Genomic DNA, 8228 nt, shown 5'->3' with positions numbered 1-8228 from the left:
GCGGGCGTGCTGGAGTCACTGCCTGCCCGCCAATAATTAAAAGGCCTATTAAGGCAATTAACAATCTAATTAAATTCAAATTTACGCTGCCTGTCCAACCTAATGGTTGGTGGGCAGGCGAAAAGGCCAAGTGGCCTTTACATTTTTTAGGAAACCTCATCCACCAGCGGGATGAGGTTTCCTAAAGCAAATAAACATTAAATAAAAACTTTATTTTTGAATTAAAAACATGTCCCAACTCATGTGACAGAGTCACATGAGGGGACATGTTTTATTAAATTTTTATCCTCTGCATTCTTTTTTTACACAGCGCTTCCATCTCCCTGAGGCAGCTCTGTGCCTCAGGAAGATGGAAGCGCTCTTTCTCACAGGTAGAGCTCAGTGCTGCCGCTCATGATCCAAGCAGGGCGGGCCTTAATTGTCCCACCTGCATGAAATCGGTCGGCTTCCCGACTGCCCCCGCCAAGGGCAAAATCCTGCTCAATGTGTACAGTTTTGGCCCCTGTATTTAAGAAAGGATATACTGGCGTCGGAGGCAGTTCAAAAGAGATTCACTAGGCTGATTCCTGGGATGAAGGGGTTGACTTATCAAGAATGGCTAAACACGTTAGGCCTTTATAAAACTTTATATATATAACTCATTAGAGTTTAGAAGAATGAGGGGTGGTCTTATTGAAACGTACAAGATTCTGAGGGTGTTTGACAGATTACATGTTGAGAAGATGTTTCCACTAATGGGGGAATCTTGAATTAGGGGACATAGTTACAGAATAAGGGGACACTCATTTAAAACTGAGATGCAAAGGAATTTCTTCTCTTAGAGGGTAGTGAATGTCTGGAATTCTCTACCCCAGAGAGTTGTGGAGGCTAGATCACTGAAAGTATTTAAAGAGGTAGATAGATTTTTGAAATATTGGGGAGTTGAGGGCTATGAAGAGCTGGCACGAAAGAGGAGTTGAGGCCTGGGGCAGATCAGCCATGATCTTATTGAATGGTGGGGCAGGCTTGAGGGGCTGAATGGCCTACTCCTGCTCCTATTTCTCATGTTCTTATGTTTTCTCCAGGACCATTCTCTGGCTATGATTCGATAGATAAGAATGGAACTAATGAGTACTTTTCTTGTCAGCTGGTTGACAGTGGAGAGGCATTGGAGGAGGGTGGAGTGGTCAACTGTGTCAAAGGCTGAAGACAGGTTCAAGAAGATCATCAGCATGTTTAAAAAGGACTCCTCTAGCTTCTGGCAGGTATCCCTGTTTCTGCTCAAATTGGCAAGCAAAAATCAAATCAGTTCCCATTGGCTACTTCTCTTCTTTCTCCTCATATGCAAAATATAAGGACATACAAAACACTGCAAACAAGGATACTAGTCACCCCAAGCACTGCAGGGACCTAGCCCAATAAAAGCTTAAGTGTATTTAAGACTGAGATAGATAGGTTCTTGATTGGTAAGGGGATCAAAGGTTACGGGAAGAAGGCGGGAGAATGGGGTTGAGAAACTTATCAGCCATGATTGAATGGCGGGGCAGACTCGATGGGCCGAATGGCTTAATTTCTGCTCCTATGTCTTATGGTCTTATGGTCTTAAGGCTTGTGAATTCTCAAGCAAACTCCAAGATCCAAAGACTCGCTAAAGTACAATAGTCTTCCAAAGAAGTCTTCCTTTTCAGTTCTGCTGAAGGGCCATGAGGGCTCGAAACGTTGACTGATTTCTTCTCCACCGATGCTGCCAGACTTGCTGAGTTTTTCCAGGTAATTCTGTTTTTATTTTGTTTCCAAAGAACTTGTTGCCTGTCCCTTTAACAACTGGTGCTGTTCTCATGCAGTCTTTGTCACCTGAGAGCTCAGTTTTCACTTGACCTCTGACTACGGAAAATGAGAAAAGCTCTTCACACGCACTTCTGAAACCATCTACATGAAAAAAAAATTTGCATTTCATAACACCTTTCACAACCTCAGCATGTGCCAAAGATCTTTGCAGCCAGAGAACTGTATTTGCATGTGATTTTAATAGCAATGCTTCTTTGAGGAGCAATGATGCTCTACACAATTGGAGCAACATTGAGGCAATGCAAAGCAGATGTAGAACTACCATTCTGGCTCAATATCCTTTTTTATTCTCAAATGTGCATCCAAGCATAGGTGCCAGAGAGGAATAACAAGGCTATTGAATGACCACCCTTGTGAGTGATTTGGCAAGCATTACACAAACTTACTAGTCACACTAATGAGGTTCTTCCATCCAGCTCATACTACTTTAATAGTATTCTCTACCTAAAGGAAAAATAAAAAGGAGAGGGTGTATTGACATTTAGACACACCCCAATCCAAGCTCCAGAGCACTTATGCTGTAAGAGATATAAAAATAACTATGGAAAGATTAAGAGGGAGAATTTTCAATCTCCCTCTGTGGCTTTGAAAGAATATTGGTGGAAACCCTGGGGAAGCTTCATGAATGGCTATTTCTTAGCTGTTTCTTTAAGTGTTCCACCAAACTTTCAATGAAGTTATGGCAGTAGATCAGGAGTACCCCACAGAAATTCCTGGTGCTTAGTTTCAATGTGCTTCAAAATAAAGAAACTGGAAAGAACAATATCTGACTGTGGGAATTTGGCAGAACTAAAACAGATTTTCCTTGCATCATGTTATTATTCATGTTTTCATTGCACAATTTTTAAGAATGTACTTGTTCCCTTTTTTGGGGCCATGTTTCCTGCTTCATCCAGAGTTTTGGCCAAACTAGCTAAGCAGGGCCTGTAAAACACTTTGCTTTCAGTGGCGAACTTGTCCTGAAAGATTTTTCTTCACCTTAAAGATGAGTTACTTTAAACCCTTGCTCAAATCCCAGCTAAAAGTTAGTAAAAGCAGGCAAATTGGAATGACTAGCATTCAATATGCATAAAACCAGTTTGTGAGTCCAACTTTCTTTTACTGGGGAATTTGTGATAAAATTTAAACTCAGCCATGACAAGACTAGCAAATGATAAATCAACAATATTATGTGTCTCAGCAGAATGAACATTTTCCTTTTGCAATATCAAATTTAACTAATTAAGAAATAGCAGGGCAGAATAAACAAAAACATGTTAGAATTATTATTCCTGTTTTATTTTTCAGTTTTCAGAAATATTTCAACCTTTCAGTAAAACCAATGGTGGCCCTGATCCAAAGACAGAAGAAGTTAGACTTGAAATTACTCAGTCCGTCTAGTACACTCCACAGCATGAGTGCAGCAGATGGCCCTGAGATTTGGTGAGGACATGGATATGTTGGGTTTGAGACCACACTTGAAGAAATACCTTTTCCTGTAGGCTGAGCATTTAATGGAAGAAAGAAATTGCAACAATGCTAGAATTTTTTTAATCTTGGCAACCACTTGGAAATGATTGATGAATGAAGCTGAAGTAAAACCTTTTTTCCCCCAACCCTCCCTCCTTTTATTGATGCTTTTGCCTTTTCTAGACATATTTCTCATCTGTACATTCATCCCATCTTGATTGTCAAAATCATTATCATCTTGCACAGAATAATTAATCACATATGCACCTTTCTGGGAACAGATAAGCCCCAGTCTTAAATGGGGCCAGTGGGGTATGAGAGGTTGGTGCTTAAGTTAAATACTCGCAACCCCCGTCCCCATCACTACACATCACCAGGTCACCAATGTGAGACCCAAGTCATTTTAACTCCCGGGTCTCATTTAAATCCTCCAGGCCGAATTGCTGCCTCACACCAGCTTCAAGGATTGTTTTGTTGTGTGGTTGGGATCTAGGCAGGGGCTTTGAGGATTGACTATTCTCCCAAAGTATGCTGCTTGAGTCTGTAGTCTCTTTAAAACATTACTCTTTATCTACAACTAGTATTTACACATTTGGATCTCTACACGAAGTTGGACCTCCTCTTACTTCCAGATCTCTCTTACTTCTCAGTGACATTATTATTACATCAGTATTATGTATGCTTCTGATGTTAACCCTTTACAATGATGACAGGCCAATGGATGTGAGTTAGACAAATGCAACAGGAGGCTGCCACTAGGGACCCATGGAAACAGCCTTCAGCAGTCATTTGGGGGAATGGTGACTGTAGGCAACCATGGCCACGGGAGGGAAGCTCAGGGTTCTAGGTTTCCTTGAGGGCCCATAAGAATGTCTCTACTCCTTCAAGCCCACAAGGAAATCTTTTAAAACTAAATTACTTATCTTTTCAGCCCTATTCTGGACCTGGTATTTGTTCACACCTAGCACTCGAGATCAGAAGTTAGACACAGCTATTCCAGGTTAAAATGTAGTCAGTAACTGAATTATCAAATCATGGCTTTTGAATTTCAGTGAAACTGGTGTCTGCCTGATGCAAAGGCTCACTGGTCAGCCCGAGCATGGGTACTGTTAAAATGATACACAACGTGAGACCAGCAAGGGTTCAAGTCAGTAAGACATTGCAAGGATATTCACCCCTCCACATGTGGTATTTTCATTGCCTACAAGTAGCCAAATAGAACCCGTTGCTAGGCTCATTTGGTATTTCCTCTGAGTCAGCAGAAGTTGTGGGTTTGTGCTCACTTCTGGGGCTGCATTTTACATGCACTTGTCAGGTGCCTTTTTGGTGGGGTGGCACGTGAAATAGGGCGTGTGGCCACCCCATCACCTTCCTGCCCACACCCATGGTTACCCACATAATACGTGGGGTGGGCAGCCCACCTGCCATATTTAAATAAATTATCAAGCCAATTGACCCCAATAACATGCTGCCCACGCCATAAAGCAATTTGCATGGGCAATCGGCCTGGGGTGGGTTTTTGAAAAGATTTTTTGAAGGGCAGGAAGGAAGGGGAGTACTATCTTCGGGGGAGTGCCCTTTGTGGATTGGGGGGCAGCCCACCTAATATAGAACCCCCTTTCATCCTAAACCTGCTTTATTAAACACACCACCTCCACCAGCAGCCCCCAACCCCCTCCGTAAACTGCCTAAACTCTCCCAACCCAAGACCCCGGACTTACCTGGCACCGGGGTCCATGGGCTTTCTTCTTGTTCCTGGATGCAGTCCTGGCAGTATCCACTAATACTGTCTTGGCGCTGCTCAGACTGATGGAGCTGCCAGCCAATCAGATTGGCCGGGAGCTCCTGAGGGTGGGACTTCCTCCGCAGTGATGGAAGAAGTTCCACAATGGCCCAATTTAGCCTGCCCACAATGATTCATAGCTGCAGGGTAGGCTGATGTGGAGCAGGTTGGCTCATGCCAACTTTACTTCTGGGATTGAGGGGGACCAATGGCGATCCATCCACAACCAACCCCCACCAACCCCCATAATATTCTGCCCACAGTCTTCATCTTACAGTCAGTGTTGGAACTCATTGCACTACTGAGGGAGTGTTGCATTGTCAAATGTCCTGCTTTTAAGATGAGTTGTCAAACCAAGGCATCTTCTGCCTGCTCAGGAAGTTGGAAAAGATCTCATTTCACTATTTGAACAAAATCTGAGGTATCCTGGCCAATATTCCCGCATCAACTAACACCACCAAAGCAGGTTATTTTGTTAATCATTTAGTACATGTGGGAGATTGCTGTGAACACATCAGCTGCTTCATATGCCCATGTAACACCAGTAACCACACTTCAGAATCAATATTTTGGTTGAAAGTCCTGTGGTTGTGCTATAGTGCTATATATGCAAGTTCTTTCTATTAGTGCATTCTATCTGCAAAGCTTTTAACCATTTTTGTCAAAATTAACCACTGGTCCAAAACTATCTTTCTTAGTTGATGGATAGCTGTGAAGCTTTATTTTATTTTTTTTATTCATTCATGGGATTTAGGCATCACTGGCTAGGTCAGCATTTATTCCCCATCCCTAATTGTCCTTCACAAGGAGGTGGTGATCTGCCTTCTTAAACTGCTGCAGTCCATGTGGTGTAGGTACACCCAGAGTGCTGTTGGGGAGGGAATTCCAGGATTTTGACCCAGCGACAGTGAAGGAACAGTGATAAATTTCCAAGTCATGATGCTGTGTGCCTTGGAGGGGAACTTCCAGGTGGTGGTGTTCCCATCTGCCTGCTGCCCTTTTCCTTCTAGATGGTAGTGGTTGTTGGTTTGGAAGGTGCTGTGTAAGGAGGCTTGGTGAGTTCCTACATCTTATAGATGGTGCACACTGCTACCACTGCTCGTTGATGGAGGGGGGAGTGAATGTTTGTGGATGAAGTGTCAATCAAGCGGGCAGCTTTGGCCTGGATAGTGTAAAGCTTCTTAAGTGTTGTGGGAGCTGCACTCATCCAAACAAGTGGGGAGTATTCCATCACACTCCTGATTTGTGCCCTGTAGATGTTGGACAAGCTTTGGGGAGTCAGAACGTGAGTTACTCACCACAGGATTCCAAGCCTCTGACCTGCTCTTGCGGCCACAGTATTTATATGGCTAGTCCAGCTTAGTTTGTGGTCAATAGCAAACCCTAGGGGCAGAATTTTTCGCTTGGCGTGTGGAAGCGTGCCCGACCCACTCAAGCATGAAGTAGCGTGTGATAACATCGGGCGACTTCATTACACACTTGCACGATATTTCGGTCGGCAGGCACACACAAGAGTTGGAAGCACACCCGCCGACAATTAAGAGGCTTATTAAGGCCATTCAAGTGTAACTAGCAGAGATTTTTCGTTGCCCGTCCAGCATTACGGTTGGCGGGATGGCGAATCAGCCAGGCAGCCTTTGCACTTTTCAGGAAACCTCATTCACAGGCGGGATGAGGTTTCCGTTATTAAATTTTAAAAAAATGCATGGACAGAATTTTCAACTCGTATATGTTCAGGTGACTGATTCTGATGCGTGGGCATTTTTTCCGGATTTAAATCTGTTTTTATTGCATTTAAACTTTTCAGCTCCCTGAGGCAGCTCTCTGCCTTCAGGAAGCTTTCATTCCACGCTCCGCACGCCTGTTTGGACTTCAGCACTCGCCCTCCTGCTGCCCCCACTCCAGCAGCGCTGAGCTTTTCAGACTGTATATCACACTGGTTGGGCAGTGATTGGGCAGTCAATGCGAAATCACTGTTAGGGGCCAATCACGGTCTGGAGTCCGTTCCCCGGCTGTTCCAGGACCCGCAGATCGCGCGCACCCACTAAACTAAAAATCCTGCCCCAAGATGTTGATAGTGGGGGATTCAGTGATGGTAATGGCATTGAATATCAAGGGGCAATGGTTAGATTCTCTCTTGTTGGAGATGGTCATTGCCTGGCACTTGTATGGCACGAATGTTACTTGACACTTGTCATCCTGAACCTGGATATTGTCCAGGTCTTGCTGAATTTGGACACGAACTGCTTCAGTATCTGAGGAGTTGTGAATGGTGTTGAACATTGTGCAATCATCAGCAAACATCCCCACTTCTGACCTTATGATGGAAGGAAGGTCATTGATGAAGCAGCTGAAGATGGTTGGCTGAGGACACTACCCTGCGGAACTCCTGCAGTGATGTCCTGGAAGAGAGATAATTGACATCCAACAACCACAACCATCTTCCTTTGTGCTAGGTATGACTCCAGCTAGCAGAGAGTTTTCCCCCTGATTCACATTGACAACAGTTTTGCTAGGGCTCCCTGATGCCACACTCTGTCAAACGCTGCCTTGATGTCAAGGGCAGTCACTCTTACCTCACCTCGGGAGCTCAGCTCTTTCGTCCATGTTTGAACCAAAGCTGTAATGAGGTCAGGAGCTGAGTGGCCCTGACGGAACCCAAACTGGGCATCAGTGAGCAGGTCATTGCTAATCAAGTGCTGCTTGATAGCACTGTCAATAACACATTCCATCACCTTGCTGATGTTGGAGAGTAGACCGATGGGGTGGTAATTGGCTGGGTTGGATTTGTCCTGCTTTTTGTGTACAGGACATTCCTGGGAAATTTTCTACATTGCCAGGTAGATGCCAGAATTGTAGCTGTACTGGAACAACTTGGTTAGGGGTGTGGCAAGTTCTGGAGCACAAGTCTTTAGCACTGTTGCCGGCATATTGTCAAGGCCCATAGCCTTTGCAGTATCCAGTGTCTTCATGTGGAGTGAATAAAACTGGCTGAAGACTGTTATCTGTGATGCTGGGGACCTCTGGAAGAGGCTGAGATTGATCATCCACTTGGCACTTCTGGCTGAAGATTGTAGCAAATGCTTTCAGCCTTATCTTTTGCACTGATGTGCTGGGCTCCCACATTATTGAAACTGGAGATATTTGTGGAGCCTCCTCCTCCGTTGAG

The sequence above is a fragment of the Cetorhinus maximus genome, chromosome 3 (assembly GCF_964194155.1).
Source record: "Cetorhinus maximus chromosome 3, sCetMax3.hap1.1, whole genome shotgun sequence".
NCBI classification, from domain to species: Eukaryota; Metazoa; Chordata; class Chondrichthyes; order Lamniformes; family Cetorhinidae; genus Cetorhinus; species Cetorhinus maximus.
Note: the sequence above shows the minus strand (reverse complement) of the source record.